Source organism: Typopeltis vanoorti, chromosome 7 (genome assembly GCF_054136105.1).
Source record: "Typopeltis vanoorti isolate ZY-2024b chromosome 7, IOZ_Tvanoo_1.0, whole genome shotgun sequence".
Classification (NCBI taxonomy): Eukaryota; Metazoa; Arthropoda; class Arachnida; order Uropygi; family Thelyphonidae; genus Typopeltis; species Typopeltis vanoorti.
Window position 1 is genome coordinate 145172091 of NC_143555.1, and position 18577 is coordinate 145190667.

General features: G+C 37.8%; 2 pseudogenes; one reads left to right on the forward strand and one right to left on the reverse strand.

Moving 5' to 3' along the window:
* The first annotated feature begins 5071 nt into the window (after window positions 1-5071).
* On the forward strand, window positions 5072-5184 carry LOC150105165 (U2 spliceosomal RNA; annotated as a pseudogene).
* A 7374-nt stretch (window positions 5185-12558) lies between these two features.
* On the reverse strand, window positions 12559-12686 carry LOC150105166 (U2 spliceosomal RNA; annotated as a pseudogene).
* Window positions 12687-18577: the final 5891 nt, after the last annotated feature.

The window sequence follows — 18577 nt, forward strand, 5'->3', positions numbered from 1 at the left end:
ATTCAAACGCCCGTTCCCAACTTTGTTGTTATCGAATCCGCCAGAGTAATGATTAACTACCCTGGCGTAAAAAAACAGTGTTTCCAATGTGGTCCCTTCACTCAACTTGGGGCAGAGTGTCCGAGAGTTAAGTGCAAAAACTGCCTCCAAGTTTTTGCACTTAACTCAAGAAAATGCCACAATCAAGAAAAATGTGAGGCAGCTTGCCTGAAATGCGGGGTCATTGACCACAAAGTGGACACATGCCCATCAAGAACCCTGGCAGAGAGGATGGGAGGTGCAATCACACCTGCAACTGCACCAAGCAATGGAAATAGCTCAGCACAGGAAACTTCTCCACCTTTAAAGGCCACTCCTGATGCTACAGAAAGCCATCCCTCCACCTCTAAGACAACCAAGCAAAACCGTAAGGAAAAAAAAATTTCCACAACAGAAACGAGCAGTAAAAACCACACAGAAGAGACAGTCGATATAACTACAGTAGAAGAAAGAGAAGCTACAAATACTAATATAGATATAGATATAGCCAATTCAGACAAGGAAGAAGAAAATATGGAGGCAGATGCCAACACTTCCAAGCGGCCATTAAGCCCACAAGAAGAAGAGTTGATAACACCAAAAACAGCTCAAGTATCTGAGACCGCTCACCCAGAGGTCCCTCATGCAAAAGCTGGGGAGACTCTAAGCCATCTTATTAGAGGTATCCCTGGGGTGGTGGATAAATTCAAAGAAGCGATGGCAAAATTAGGAGAACCTGAACTGCTCCTTACAGGGAAGCATTGACCTGATGTTGTCAGTGCAAAATGGGGTGACCTTTTCGTTGATGACATCAGCAAAATCAGCCCTGATCAAGTAGAGGTAGCTATGGATTTAGATGAGGAGGCAGTTTCGGCGTTTTTTATAGCTCTCTGCAAACTGGACATGGTCAAGGTAAGTGAAGTGGCCAAGAGAATATTAACAGCCCACAACAAAAGAAAGACACAGTAACCACTTTGTGGGTTTTCTGTACTCAGCTTCACTGGTTTTTAGATCCCACAGGTGAGGGAGGACCTGAGATCCCGAGCGGCGAAAGCTTACAGCGAGGCGGTGCAGTTCCTTGTGAGCTGCATCACTCGGGGAAGATCCTTCCTCCACTTCTAAATTTAGTTTTCCATTCCTTTGGCTTTCTCGATACTTATGTTATACTTTCTGTTTGTTACATGTTTTCCTTTTCAGGATTTTTCCTTTTTCTAAAGTGAAAAATCAACGACCGTTTTAGAAACGCCCCTGGGAGGGCATAAAACAGCTAAAATAGATCAACTGAGGCATCTTTTACCTACTCTACCACTATGCACTCTATCTTTATTTCCTCTCCTACTATCTGCTGACTCTCAGCCTATCTAACTCTACAGGCCGATGATGAAGATTTGTTGAACTCACAAATTATTATTAGCAAGGGAAGTGAGGTGGCTAAAAGGAATAATGACGGCCCATAACAAATGGCAGTCACAATAACCATCTCGTGGTCTCCCGTCCATAGCTATACTGTTCTTTTGTTCCCACAGGTGTGGGAGAACCCGATCAGCGAGGCGGTGCAGCTCCTTGGGAGCTGCATCACTCAGGCCAGACCCTTTCCCCCACCTCTAAGCCCGCCTTTCTATTTTGGTTTCCAGTCCAATCTATAGTGTTGTTATCTCTGTACTTCATGTTTTTGTTACATGTTTTTTTTTTAGGATTTTTCCTTTTTTTTAAAGTGAAAAATCAACGACCGTTTTAGAATCGCCCTTGGTGGGCAAACAGTTAAAACTGGTCAACTGAGGCCTCTTTTACCTACTCTACCACTATGCACTCTATCTTTATTTCCTCTCCTACTATCTGCTGACTCTCAGCCTATCTTACTCGACAGGCCTAAGATGAAGATTTGTTGAACTCACAAATTATTATTACAACAAGCAGAAAATTATGATGGAACAGACTTGTCCAAATATAGGAGTCCCAAGGCCATCCTACTTCCAAATGAAGATCTTTAAATCACATCCACTCAGGCAGAGCACTTAGCTTATAAACTTTTCCTTACACAGCAACCTTATCAGATAGCAGGGATTATAAAAGCATTTTGATTCACCCTTATAGTCAGCAACGTCTTGCGTTGCCTGAATTATTGGCTGTAATTCTATAGCTAATTTTTGAAAAGCTTTATTTCTTTATTTCTGGAAATCCACAGAAAAGGAGGAGTTCCCAACTCGGAAGGACGCACATGTCGAGACAACGGCAGAAGGAAATCAAGCCACCGCTACAGAAACTTTAGAACAGAAGAAGAAAAAGAAGAATCACAACAAAAAAGAAGATTCTACTGTAGAAAAATTCAAAGAAGACACAGAAGAGGAAGAAATGGAGATCGCTAATGCCATGTCAAAACGCTCAGGAAACACAGAGGAAAGAGATGAAAAAAAAGTCAAAACTGGTTATTATAACCCCGTCAGAAGAACCTGAGGAAACAGACATCCCCACTGTCACAGCGGGAGACGCAATAGTAAACATCTTCAGCGGAAACCCCGAGACCAGACAGAAACTCCGGACAGTAGTTGATGAACTAGGGAAGCCTCTGCTCCTTCTCACCGGTAAGACAGGTCCCAATGCCATAAATCTCTAATGGGGGGACCTCTTCATCGACGACATAAGTGCGCTTACCCCAGAACAGCTAAAGGGTCTTTTTTTGAACCTAAACGAAGAAGAACAAATGACATTGTATGGTACTCTCGCCCGGCTATCAGAAACCAGGGATTTAAAGTCAGAAATTCTGCAGATAAATCGCGTAAATTACATAACTAAACAGGTCGACTGAGGCCTCTTAATTACCTCCTAGTATCATATTCTACCTTTCGTTTTCTTCTCCTCTTACTACCTGCTGACCCTCAGCACTCTTTATACTCCAAAGACCGATGATGAAAGACATGAAATCCCATAACTTTCTTTCTTAGTCTTGTAGTTATTGATATCAACATTAAGACTAACTAGAACATATAGGTATTCCTCGTGTAACGATTAGTTAGTATCCAATGGCGAGATAATCGGTACAAAGCAGGTCCAAGATAACACTTCTGCCAATACGTGAGTAATTTTGTGTGTGGTTGGAGGGTTCTTGTGTCCGTTCGCCTTTTATTTCTGATCTTATTCGAGAAGGTACAATGAACGTAATTGCACTTTTCATATGTAATACGTGCTGTGCATTTATCAGAAAACACAATCAGCTGTGTGTGTTTATGCTATGGTGCATAAACACAACCAATTCTTGTACTGCATTTCTGAAGTGTAGTCAATGACTGATCAAGTTTTTTTGTTTTTTTAATCATCTCACTTTTGCTAACTTTATAATAGTAACAGAGAGAAAAAGAAATGGTCTCATCCGATACGAAGTTAAGGAAAATCCCGTTTTTTTTTAATATTAGAGAAATTTCTAGTATCTTAATGTTAATAAAAGTGAGACCCTGCTGTGTAAGAAAATTACTTTAAGTCTAAGAGTGCGAAGAAAAAAAACCAAGCCACATCTCACAATTGGTGGCCCCTCCCACCGGAAACGCTAGGTATATTCCCAGTACGTTAACGTGGCTGGTGAAGCATGTTACGACCAATCACCCGATATGATTACGACAGGAATAAAAGATGCAGAAAACTTATGTTGTGAGACCTCCACTGCTTTTCCTCAAAGAGAAGTTATGAAGCATGTTGGTGAATGCCTTCAAGGAAACCCACAAGCTGAAGGAGGAAGACTCAAACTCAACTCTGGAGAAACCAACTCATCATATATCTACTCACAATGTCGTACTCTCTTGAAATCTGGAAAATTTCGTGAACTTTGTACTTGAGCTTAGACTACAAACCTTGATGGAGTGTTCATCCAAGAATACAGGTGGAGAACAGAATTTGAATTGAACAAAGTCACATCGAGTTGCAAAACATTCTCTACATCAGCCGACAAATCTGGTAATGGTGACATCGGTCTAGTCAATAAACTAATCTATAATCCTATAATCACATCCCATCTATATCAAAGTCTCCGAGAGAATAGCGAACTTTAATATGTAAAGATAAGGAGGTCGTTTTGCCTCTTTACAAGGCGCTGATAAGACCTCATTTGGACTATTGTGTGCAGGTGTGGTCTTCTTGTTTTCGTTGTGATTGTGATACAGTGGAGAGAGTGTTAAAAATGATATCAGGAGTGTGGAATACTGATTATGAAGTCAGATTGAGAATTTGTAAACTGCAGACACTAGCAAACAGGAGAAAGAGGGGTGATGTGATTGAGACTTACAAACTTCAGAAAGGGGCTTGCAGGATTTCGGTTGATGTAATTTTTCATTTTATGGAAGATCGGGTAAGGACAACAGAGCATCCTTGGAAGCTGTGAATACCACTAAGGATTAGGGATTAGGACTAGAATATTCTCGCCTAGAGTGGTACGTGATTGGAATGGATTGCCATTGGATGTTGTGTGTGCAAGCCGTGTGAATGAATTCAAGAAAAAATATGACAGCGTGAGGCGTAGCTCGACGAGTTCCTCCCTGGATGTCTTTCTTAATAATAATAATAATATTATTATTATTATTATTATTATTTATTATGATGTGTTCATTGTTCACGAGGAAGGCGCCAGCTGTAACCCTTGTTACAGCTGGCGAACAAATATTGATTTCGGGTTTCTATCTTAGTTCTAAATAATTCGATAATATTCAAGTAAAATATTAACAAATGATAGAATTTATTTTCCTAGCATGTTTTAGGGAAAAAAAAACAGAACTGAACTGCATCTTTATTTACGGACAATGCCACCAGTACCTTTTGATTCTGCAACGGTGATCCTAATTCTTTTTCTCCAAGTCCCACTGTCAATTTAAATTTTCAAAAATTATTTCGATTCTAATAAGGCAATTTTCATAATTCAGCGATGTTTATTTATTATAGGATAACTAAAATACTTTAGTAAAACCGTTTACAAACACTTGTTTCATTACGATTTCTTTAATTTTTTTTTAAGGATTGGCAAAATGCATTAGTAATTCTATGCCTTTTCCTGAGTACCATTTCCCTTTTCATCGCTTCTCGGCCTTTTGGCTAAGATCAAAGTGTAGTATCTGTTCTTACAAAGTTTTGCATACTAAGTAAGACTGTAAGTTTAAAAAGAGGTATACCGTGAGTAGACATATCGATACAAAATTAATAACGGAAAAAACTCACGTACAAAGATTATTTAATAGTATAATTTTCGTCTGTGTGTCACAGGCATCTTCAGTACATTAATCTCAAATTAAACAATAACTGACAATTCCAAAAAGCGCCACCTAAGTAGCTGGTGTAAGATAACTAAAAAGGTCAATAACTTTCCTAAAAAAATAAAAATAAAAATAAATAAAAAAATATAAAAAAAAATCAATACAATAAAAAGGTTAGGAAAGATTAGTTGATTTGTAAAGTACTATCTCCCATAAAGGGGATAGATGTAAGCCACCGGATCTGTTTAAGTTAGGAGAATGAAGTAGAGTTTCACATGTTTCTTTATAAAGGCGTTCCATGAGAAACTGACTTTTGTGAAGAACTCTTGTCTTTCTCCAATGAACTCTGTATCTAGTGAAGATGGCATGTTCTGCAAGTGCAGACTTTTCAGGTTTAAAATATTCAATGTAAGATTGGTGTTCTTCTAGCCGAATAGAAGCAGATCTTCCCGTTTGTCCGAAATAAGATAATCCACAAGAGCACGGAATCTTCCACATCTTAATCATCCACACCTGGATGATTAAGATGTGGAAGCTTGTCGTTAGGAGAAGGGAGAAAGGTGGAGATTTTTCTAAACGGTCGAAAGGCAACAAAAATATTCAGTGGTTTTAAAACTTTTGCTATACGTTCACTGATGCCTTGTACATAAGGGATAGTAATGCGCGTTATTTCTTCTGTGTTTGAAGAGGAAGACATATTAAAACTACTCAAAGTTCTTTTAATGAAGCAATTCTTATAACCATTAGATAGAAAGGAAGAAGTTATATATTGCAGTTCTTTCTGTAAAAGATCGTCTGAAAAACAAAAGGAGTGGCCCCGATGAACCAGTGTTTTAATAGTTCCTGCCTTTTGACTGGGATGGTGATGAGATTCCGCTTGGATATAATGGCCTGTATGAGTCTTCTTTCTATAAACTGAGAAATGTAGGTTACCATCTGGTTGGCGAAGAATTAGAAGATCTAAAAAGGCTAACTGCTTATTTGACCTTTTTAGTTATCTTACACCAGCTACTTAGGTGCCGCTTTTTGGAATTGTCAGTTATTGTTTAATTTGAGCTTAATGTACTGAAGATGCCTGTGACACACAGGCGAAAATTATACTATTAAATAATCTTTGTACGTGAGTTTTTTCCGTTATTAATTTTGTATCGAAGTAAGACTGTAGTATCTGCTCTGTAAAGTTAATATCGAATACGGATCCCACCAGGCATTCGTGATATATAACAGACCAGCAACAGATAGAGAAAGCCCCTGACTGGGGTAATATTAAACACTCGGTGGTGGTGGGAATAATATAAGTCCCCCCTCACCAGCTATGGCCAATGTTTTGCCGCGTACGCGGACCCTCGGCATCGAAGTTGAAGCCGACCTACAACCTCGATGTTTGGCTAAAGCCCTCATCGAATGCGTCGGTGCTGACCAGATTTTCGGTTTTACTCCCTTTCGTAGTGGTCGTTTCCAAGTACAGTGGTATCTCGCTAATCGGAACTAATAAAAACCGTGCTCGTTCGGATTAGTGAAAAGTTCGGATTAGCGAATTTTCCCCCGAGAAACCGCAATAACTAGCGTTTAAGACAAAAATAATAAGATTCTAATGGTACATCAATTTAATTCTGTAATTAAATGAAGTAACTGATAGAAAAAAGCTACTGTACTGTACTGTAATGTAAAACTTAAAAAATAATACAGTACACAAGTTTATTTTAGTAAAAAATTTAGTTTGTATATATCTGTATTGTTAAGTATTCTGATTTAATAAAATTGCGTAGTTCAGTACATAACTTAATTTGCGTAAAAAATATCACTTTCTTGTACACAACACACAAAAAAAAAGTTTCAACAAATAACACACAAAAAAGTATTTTTATTAGATAAAATATTGTGGAATGGCGTATCATTCTGCTTAGCTCATTCTTGCACTCATTAAAACTGTCAACTTGCCTCTTCATGATTTACTTTTTTTCTTCTTTTCATCGAGTTCTTTATCGTCATCATTGTCTTCTAATTCATTCTGTAGCGTCAAATTTATAATTTCAGCATCTGATTTGAAATCGAATTCACTTTCGGTTCTACCTGTGATCCATTACGTAACATCTGTTTTTGAAATTTCAACATCTGAATTTATATTTTTAACCAAATTATGCACGTTTTGAATTTCCTCTTTTTGTTCATCACCGTAGTTATCTTGGTAAATTCTAGAAGGCCACAGTTTTTAACGACAGCGGTGATTCATGCCGACAATACAGTACGTACTATATTCTCCAGTATAACCGTACAATCCACAGTATGAAAAAAATACTGTACTGTAATAATAATAAAATAAATAATAATAGTTAAAATAATAATTATTAAATAAAATAATAGCACACAAAATAATAATACATAACTTTTTTCTTTCAAACCGCAGTTCGGATTACTGGAGGGTTCGGACTAAAGAGGTTCGGATTAGCGAGATAGCACTTAGTTGTAAGAAGTGCACAAACAAGAGACAAATTACTTGGAGGATTCGAATGCAATGGAAAAAAAATTGTTCTATTTTTGGTACGGAGCATTACCAAATTACTTAAGATCCCCAGATTCCCTTTGGAATACATCGAAACCGATGAAAAGATTATCCACGAAGTATTCGGGAAACGGGGCGTTGTACGCAATGTACAAGTTCTAAATGACGCAGACAACCCCAAATGGAAGTCGGGCGAAGTCAATATCTCCCTCGAGACGCCCGTTTTCAACTTTATTGTTATTGGATCCGCCAGGGTAATGATAAAGTACCCTGGCATGAAGAAGCAATGCTTCAGGTGTGATGCCTTCACTCATCTTGGGGCGGACTGCCCTCCAGTGAAGTGTAAGAACTGCCTCAAAGCAGGCCACAACCAGGATAAGTGTGAGGCGGCCTGCCTGAAATGTGGTGACACAGACCACAAAGTGGACACCTGCCATCAAGAACACTTACAGAAAGGATGGGAGGTGCTATCACAGCAACACCGCCAGGTGATGCTAAAAATGTAGAAAAGGAAGATTCTCCAAACTTGAAGGCCGCACCTGATGCAGCAGAAAGCCATACCATCACAACAACTAAGGAAAGCCACAAGAAAAAAAATACCGCCATAATCAAGACTGCAGAAACAAGCAGCAAAGATAAAACAACCAAAAAACAAGCTGCTAAAACCACTGCAGAAGACAAAGAGCAAGAAAACGAAACAACAAGTATGGAGACAAACCACACTCCCTTCAAAAGAGCAATCAGTCCTGAGGAAATGGATACAAAAAAATTGAAGCCTACAACAGAAGAATGAGAGACCACTCCTCACGCAAAAGCAGGGGAGACTCTAAAGCATCGTATTAGAAGTACCCCTGACGTGGCGGAAAAGTTTCAAGAAGCAATGGGGAAATTAGGAGAACCCGAACTCCTCCTCACAGAGAAATATAGTCCTAACATCTTCAGTGCCAAGTGGGGTGACCTCTTTCTTCATTGAAGACATCAGTGAAATCACCCCTGAGCAGGTACATGGAGTTCTGGACATTGATGACGTGGTGGCATCGACGTTCTACGTAGCTCTCTGTAAGCTAGACTTGTTCAAGGGAAGTGAGGTGGCCAAAAGAATAATGACGGCCCATAACAAACGAAAGGCACACTAACCATCTTGTGGTTTCTCGTCCATAGCTTCACTGTTCTTTAGTTCCCACAGGTGGGGGAGGGCCTGAGAACCTGAGCAGCGAAGGCTTACATCGAGGCGGTGCAGCTCCTTGTGAGCTACATCACTCGGGTCAGATCCTTCCCCCACCTCTAAGTTCACTTTTCTATTCTCTCTTCAGGTTTCCTTTACTTTTCTCTGTACTTCATGTTTTTGTTACATGTTTCCTTTTTAGGAATTTTCCTTTTTTTCTAAAGTGAAAAATCAACGACCGTTTTAGAAACACCCCTGGGGGTAAACAGCTAAAACAGGTCAGCTGAGGCCTCTTTTCCCTACTCTACCACTATGCATTCTATCTTTATTTCCTCTCCTACTATCTGCTGACTCTCAGCCTATCTTATTCCACAGGCCGATGATGAAGATTTGTTGAACTCATAAATTATTATTATGATCAAAAAATTAACGGATATTTAATCCGTCGATTGACGTAAAGACCTGAAAATTCATGGCATTTCGAAGCTGCAAAAGGCCAAATAATCACATTTTTTTTTTTTTTTTTAATTTCAGTTTTTAAATGAAAAATCTATTGCTCTCATGTAGATACAGTTCTTATAAACTGTATGGGAAGAAATACAACACTCTTATTTAAAATTAAAGCATGTATTAAGTTATTTACGGATATTTTTACAATTTATTATTATTATTTTAGAAAATCTTGAAATGTAACCTTCGCCATTTAATAGTATAATCGAAATAATGAGAACAGAAAACTGAACTTGTCTGAGACCAAATAAAACTGTATTGTACAAACATTCAAAATGAAATAAGTATATTTATTTCCAAATCTAATTGATTAACATAAATTAGTCAAGCCCTTTAAGAATTTATATGTCATATTTATAAACATCGAAATAAACGATTCTTCAAAAAATATTTATTATTTACTAAAAATTAAATTTCTAGTCTATTGTACACCTTTTCTAACTTTCTATACATCAGTTTAAGAGATTGCTTTTTTGTGACCTAAATGATTGACATTATTTGTCAATTAGTTTATTTATTTGGGGCGGAACACAGGAATGCAAACTTCTTTTATTTACGTAAACAAGCCTCTTTCATAAAGATGAGGCTCATGAAACATACGAAAACCAACGTGACTCGGTTAAATCTAATCTACTTTATCTGCATGAGTTTTTACTATATTATATTATATTATATATTATACTATATTATATATGAATATTTCTCTATTCATACATGAATGGATGATGACACGTATTAAACGTTGGTGAACACAGAATGTTTACAGTCAAAATTATTATTATTATCATTATTCTGAGACCACCAGGGAGTCAAGGTTTCATCGAAGGAGGCTATAAATCACCCAAACCAGCTGTCACGCCTTCTCTTAAATTCACTCACTACCTTTAACAAAAAATTATCCCACTCACTCATTGCTCGCTGGGAGAAAAACCTAGCCATTACCCCTTTCTCGACTGCAGATAAATTTTAACTTTCATGGATGCCCCCATGTTCTCTCCCGACCTTTAATATAACGAAAAATTTCGCCAGTTAATATCCTATAACACCCATTCAAAAGTTTATAGACCTTTATCATATCACTCTCCTTCTCCTGTTAACCAGAGTCTGCAATCCACATACTCGCAATCTGTCCTCATAATCTAAATCCCATAATCCGGATATAATCTTGGTAACTCTTCTTCGTACCCTTTCCACAGCTTCTTTGCCCCCTTGAAACTCCGGAGACCAAATCTGCGAACAGTAATCCAAGTTGGTCTTATCAAAGCCCTATAAAGAGGCAAAATGACTTCCTTATCCTCACATGTCAAGATTAGCTTCAACATCGCAAATTATCCTCTGAGTTGCATTTGCAACTTTTGCTATGTGACCTTTGAACTTTAAATTGTTTTAAATTTTTATCCAGCAATACACCAAGATCCCTTGCCTCATTCAGTTTCCTGTAGCATAATCCCACTAATATAATATGCCGCTGGAACTCTAATCACGTCAAAGTGCATAACTTTAAACTGACAGTCATTTTGCTTTGCTCAAATGTCCAGCCTATGCAAATCATTTTGTAAGTGTTGAATATCAGTAAAGGCTGAATCACTGATTGCCCTATCTATCTTTGCATCATCGGAAAAAAATTGCACATGTGACGTTAGACTCTGCCTGATGTCATTAATGTATAGATTGAACAATAATGGTCCAAGGACTGAACACTGAGATACACCACTGGCCACCTTAAATCTTACAGATTCACACCCACTGTATACCACTTTTTGATATCCGTCTGTCAACCATCCACTGATCCAAATCAAGAGTTTATATTCGAATCCCATTTTCTCCAATTTATGCAACAGCATTTCGTGTGCTATCCTATCAAATGCCCTAGCAAATAAATACATAATAGTAAAAATAGACACATCATTGATAGATATATTCATCATATCATATATTTACATATGTAATATTGAGTATGCAATAGAATTCCTCATGACATCTTGCAGGTATTTTTGGAATTTTGTTTATTATAATTATTATAATATATATAATATTAGATTTTCATTTATTATTTGATTCCGTGGCATCCACTGTTTCGGTGTATTCAACGTAGCATGGCCGCTGGCCGTTCGAATTTTGTCTTAAAAAATTTTATATACCTATTATGTTATTCGTTTTACATTTTCAATTCATTTTTCGATGATATTAATAAAAAATTATATAAATGAAATATAATTTAACAAATTTCAAACGTATTTGTTACGTAATTGCTAAATATGTGCTTATGTGCACATCATTCTTTCATTCAAAAATCTGCGCAGTCATGCGCAGAAAGAAATGCCTAATACTGCCTGACGTCACGGTCTTCGCCAAATAGATTGCTTGCGGTCAAAGCTATGACTAGGATTTCGAACTACAGCCTTATTTTCATAGACAAGAAAAAAAACTGGCAATTTCTATTTTTTTTTTGAAACAGTATTCGCATTTACAGAAACTTACATTAAAATAAATGTTTCATAATATGTGAATGATGTATAAAGAACAAAATCAAGTTCACCTTTGGCATTATTATAGACTTTTGCACATTTCCAATCTAAGTATTTCGTCACTTTACATCAGTTATCTCATCTCATACTGTGGCAACAAGATTTTTTTAAAATTTTTTTTTTCAAAAGCTCAGGTTTTTCATGCTGCATAAACGCAAATTGGCTAGAGAACATAATTTGCATGGAAAAAATGAGCTGAAGATCGCAGTTGAAGGAGATTTGGTGTTCTGTGTAGACAAAGGATATTGAATAGAGTAGTAAGTAGTTTGAGTGGTTCGAAAATCATGTGGCAATAATAATAATAATAATAATCGACGACTTACACATTTACAAATCCTTTAACAGCTTTCAGTGATGCTTCATCTAGTTCACAAATGTTTACTGTGTATCTCCGGAAACTCCTCCACTGACACTGACGTAGCAATCACCATTCTTCCTGTTTCTACTAATACAGTGCACTGCAATCCGTTTCTTGGTATAAATTATAACTCTATTCTCATGCCCAGAGTTTTTCAAACTTTTCTGACACCGTGACGCAAATAAAAAATACATTTTACATCTGGACCCAGCGACATCGGGCTGAGAAGCGATACCCATGGATACTGAGGTTGTACAATACAGGCGACTCGTAGCAAAGGTAGGGCAGTCGTCAATTTGTTGCCCGCATCACATATTAAGCTGATAAGAACAGATACTACACACTTTTCTTAGCCAAAAGAAAGAGAAGATATTAAACTGATACGGGCAAAGATTTTGCCCGTATCAGTTTAATATCTGATACGGGCAAAATCAGTGGCACCCTCAAGATTTAATCTTGGGGGGGGGGGGAGTTGAGTAGACGATTTGAGAATAGACACTACGCATTGCATACGACCTATGACTGAGCATCTGCAGTGACCGCCAATACATGATACTCGTAATCTCCTCTGACCCGGGCGAGGGCAAACGAGGCAGCGCTCAGTCCGCCCGATGCACTACCTCGTTCGCCTTGCGTTCACAGCGGCCGTGATTCCCGAGAGCTATAGGGTATTCCCACCTTACGTGACCGCTAGTTCATAAGTACTATAGAAATGGAAGACACGACATGCTTATTTTCTACATAAATTAAAAAAATGAATTTTAATTAGGAAAAGATTTTTTTTAAATTTTCTAGTGTTTTTTCTTTTTTGTTTTGGGGAGGCCAAGGCCACTTGCCCTCCCCCCCCCCCATCCGGGTGCATCACTGGGCTCAACATCCCTCAAGATATTTGATAGCTGAATTTTGTACTGATACATGTGCTTGTAGCTTACCCCGCCTTTGCTACGAGTTGCCTTGAGTTGCCCTACACTCTCAAGTCAGGACAATGAAAAACATATGCGCGAAGTGCTACTGTAAAGTTCGGAGAATTTCAGTACCAAACCGTTTTTTCTTTCTTTCTTTTTTTTTTGACATCCAAGGCTTGTTCACAAGGATTCACCCCTCCCCCCCAGATAAAATGTCATATGTCATGTTGTATTTTATGCGAAGAAACGAATCGATTTCCATGAATCGTGTTTTTCATTTTTAACCCTCTGGGGCTCCGCAGCTGATCTGACAGATACCTGCAAAATGTTTAATATAAATATTCTTACACAATTCAGTGTATAGCTTGGAGGTCATGAATAGCTGTGCATTCATATGTTGCGAGTGATATTCCGCACTATTTTTTGCTGTCAGTTTGGTTTAATACATGTTATGTAAAGGTTTATGATATTTGACAGTAATTTGTATCTGAGAGATACCGCTACCTCCGATGTCAGTATGGTATTGTTTAGTTGCTGTTTTTTTATTCTTTGTTCAATAATATCTACATTATAACTGAAAATAAATAAACCATCACAAATAAACCATTAAATACCAAGAATAGCGATTGGAGTTTCCTCCACCCTTACTATGAATTGCCTCAGTGTTGTACTACCAATTGGGTCAGTTGTTGCACTATCCAGGTATTTGCTTACGCTTGGACTCGCCGAATTTTATATAGTTTCTATATTCTGCATGAAACTCTTTGAGTTTCTTATTCGGCTATGAAACAATATGGGATGTAATATCCCTTAACTTAAATAAACCATCACTTATTACTGAAATAGAGAGCCAAAGGCTTATTTATCATACATGTCCTCTAGGACAGCGCTTCCCAAACTGTGGGCCGCGGCCGCCTTGGGGGCCGTAGGTTTTGTTGAGGGGGGGGGGCGTGAAATAATGAAAACAAATTTAAAATGTTTTAAGACTAAGTATATTTTTTTATTTTAAAAGAAACGTATTTAACTTTTATTGTTTCTTTTTTGTTATTTTTTATATTTTAATGGAAAAATTCACACATTGGTGTTGGTTCACAAACTTTGCTTCCTGCGTATTTCGGCGCTTAACGAATATTAGTAAATATTGCTTATTCATATGTTTCATTTCAAAGCAGTGGTTAATTGTATTTACTTCGAATGTTCTCCAGGGAAGTTCCAAATCTTTCTGTCCCTTTCATCACGCGTTCGTAATCAGGGACTGTTGATATTGACTTTATATACATATCAAAACTCGTTTTATATTATCACTGTCATCCGAGCTAGTTTTCTGTTACCAATAAAAGTTTCGCATATACTTCACACATGAAAAAAAAGCTTAAACAAGTTCATGTGGGGAGATAGTAAGTCGCTTGTAGTGGTAAACAACATGCCCTCCCCAAGAGCCACTATACTGCAGAGGCAATAAAAATAAGTACTTTTATTATGGCAGTGAATAAGGTATGAGGAGTCTGTGTAATATATTTCTCAACAAATAGTGCAATTAGAGACAACTGAGATAAAAACACACTAATTAATGAATCACATGTCCTCTTATACAGAAACTATGCTGTATAGACTGAAACAAAACCATATGTTGCATGGGCAAACACAGTATCTAACTAAAAACTATTGTTATTAATTAGATGTATGTGAGTTCGATTTCCCAAGGCAGCAATAAAATTCAACCGAACTTGTTAAAATTCGTAAAAGTGTTAAAACTAAGTAATGTATATATATATATAATGAATGTTATGGCAGTTTCACATATGGAATTCGGTTGAAGAGAGTTAGCATTTCAACTCAATTGTCAGCTATGCTTTTATCTTTCGGTTGCGCGATCTTTTGTTAATACCGCACCAATCATATGCACGTTTTAATAATCAGACTGCCTTTACTGTCTGTTTCGCGTTAGGCTTAATTACCGTAAAAGGAGAAAAGTCGCAAAAGTGAAAAATGTTCCTGGTCCGGGGGATTCCCTTATTCAGGTAATATTCACTAATTTCATGTTATCAGTCTGTGGTGTGCCAGTATTAGTAAGTGGTGATATTATATTATTTGATCTATTCTACGTTAAAAAATTTAACCCTGAGATGGATAAGTGGCTGATAAAAAATAAAAAAAAAATCCCGCGAACAACAGAAGAAGCAGAAACAGATTCAAAAAAAAAAAAAAAAGGACAGTATTTCATATTTTACCAGAACAGCCGCATCGTCTTCAGAACCAAACGGTAAGAGGCATAAAATGTAATATTTGCATTTGATTTTTGCAATATTCGCTGGGTATGTTTTGTATTGAATATAAATACAATAAATATTATAATAATATATCTCTATTACGATTTTTTTTCGAGGGGGGGGGGGCCGTGAAATATTTTAATTTTTGCAAAGGGGGCCCTGACATCCAGAAGTTTGGGAAGCACTGCTCTAGGAGATGTGCTTTACATTATGGAAAATACTAAATTAATAAAATACAAAAGAAAGCGATCCGGATCTTACTCCACCTTTAGTACGGGTTGCCCATAAGGTTGCTTATGCTTGCATCCGCCGAAACTTTTGGTTTCTATATATTCAGCACGAAACTCTTGTATTTTCTATATTCGGCCATGAAATAATGTTGAATTCAATATTTATCATACATATCCTCTAAGTGAAGTGCTTTACATTTATGGAAAATACTAAAGAAAGACATATGTAGCTTGTTTCACCTTTATTACGAGTTGCCCATATACAGCGATCTTCGTTGTCAGGATAGAATGGTTTAGTTTTTTTTTTTTTTTTATTCTTTGTTAAATAATTTCTAGATTGTAACTGAAAATAAATAAACCATCATGTATTAATGAAATAGAGAGCCAAAGGCTTATTTTTATTATACATGTCCTCTAGGAGATTTGCTTTACATTATGGAAAATTCTAATGAAAACCATCTGGAGCTGAATTCACCTTTACTACGAGTTACCCATAAGGTTGCTCATACTTGCATCCACAGAAACGTTTAGTTTCTATATATTCGGCACGAAACTCTTGTAGTTTCTCTATTCGACTATGAAATAATGTTGGATTTAATATTCTCTTAATTTTTAATATCATGAATTATATCATGAATTATATTTGCAGTGTTTGTTCTTTATTTATTATTGCATTTTAGCACATTTTGTAATGAATGTATCTTGCAGTATATCTGAGAGATACATTCATTACAGTATGTGCTAAAATGTACACTGGAAAATTACCGCTGCGAGCACCCGCGGGTTAACTGCAAATACTAAATGAATTGCATTATTAATATTAATGCCTTTAGCAATATATATTTATCGAATGAAATTATATTGTAATTCTAATAAAATATTTAAATTACAAAAATAATTTAGAATTCTTTACACATAACTAAAATTAGTAACATACCTTAAACGCTGATTTACGTAAATTTATTATATTAAGTTTTACGTGAAAGAGAAAAGCAGGAGAGGAGGAATCAATCGACCGTGAGATGCGGTGATTGATTTTATATGAGATGCCCATATAGGGTAACGGATGGCAATGCTGAACCAATGAAGTTTAACTGAGGTTCGGCTGTTGCTGTTATCCTGGGTAAATGAGTTCGCTCTCTTAGGTTTTGCCTTAAGGGAGCACTTTGAGTCTCCGGGGAAAGTGTTCTCCGGCATGGCCCACTGAGGGGTACTTGCCGGTGAATTATTTTCCTCGGAATATGAGCGGTTCTGCTCAGTGGTCGGGGAGCCCGTCACTGAGTGGAACCAACGCTGAGATTAGGACGGTCTTTCGCCCACTATGGAGTGGCCTAGAGATCGTCCGTATTTTTGAGATTTCACCTTTACTTACATAGTCGGTGATTGATTCATTCAATCCAATACCCTTGGAGGGTAACGGATGGCAATGCTGTAGCCAATGAAGTTCTAACTGAGGCTCCGCTATTGCTGTTACCCTCCTGCCATGATCAGAGCTTTAATAGCTGCTCAATAACACCTTATCCCTACACTGTCCTCTACAGATAACGGGGTAGATGAAAAGCATTCTTGCTTCGCCCCTTTAAGCCAGTCCTTATAAGGTCCTTATAAGAAAACCAGGATACATAATATCTTTTCAGCTATTGAATACTTTTCTCGCATTTGGAGTGGTGCTCCTAAAAGCAAAATGCTTGATTACACAGCTTCACCGGTTTCAGCTATCACAGGTGGGGGAGAACCTGTGAACCCGAGAGGCGAAGGCTTACAGCGAGGCGGTGCAGTTCCTTGTGAGCTGCATCACTCGGGCCAGATCCTTCCTCCACCTCTAAGTTTAACTTTCAATTTTTGCTTTTCTGTGTACTTTTTTGTTTTTATTTTCTTACATGTTTTCTTTTTAGGATTTTTCCTTTTTTGTAAAGTGAAAAATCAACGACCGTTTTAGAAACGCCCCTGGGGGGGAAACAGCTAAAACAGGTCAACTGAGGCCTCTTTCACCTACTCTACCACTATGCACTCTATCTTTATTTCCTCTCCTACTATCTGCTGACTCTCAGCCTATCTTACTCTACAGACCGATGATGTAGATTTGTTGAACTCACAAATTATTATTATTATTATCCTGCTTTCCCTTTCAAATCCTCAAATACTGCCACCTAACCAACACTGCTCAGACCATACGGAAAGCACTGGCATCAAATCACCCTTCCGGCAATCTGATTAGATACTTCTTAGGATTTTTCCTACCCTACTTCGGGATCACTGGCCACGCCGGACCATGTGCGGAGAGGGTGCCTGAGTGGTACTACACAATATGCAAACTTTTTAAAAAATTGGCAACGGATGGAGTTCGAGTGCTTCAGCTCAGCCCAAACAAGCTGTACTGGAAACTTTTTGACAGCTTTGACTGGGAAAAACCCGATCTGGGCACAAACGAAGAGGTTCTGTTCACCAACATGAAAAACAGCTGGGGACAACCATTTCAGAGGGACTTAGCCTGGAGAATCGCCTACGGCAGACTCCCGGTGAAACTGGTAAAATCAGCCTACAACCCGCGACCATGCAACCCCTTCTGCGACGTCTGCGGTGCGATAGAAACCGTAGGGCACCTCTTCTTTCACTGCCCGCCAGCACAGCATGTTTGGCACAGACTGGCTGAGGTGCTTGCGATCCCAGCGCTCACATTCGCCGAAGTAGTCTTGCTACAGTTTCCTCCCCCAGTAACCAAAAACAAGAAACACCTGATTTTCGTAATAAATGTGATTAAGCACCACATTTGGAAAATCAGGAAAAAACACCTTAACGAGGAGGATCGCATCTATCTCTATGTTAAGAACTGTCTCTCAGCCTACCTCCGCCACTTCC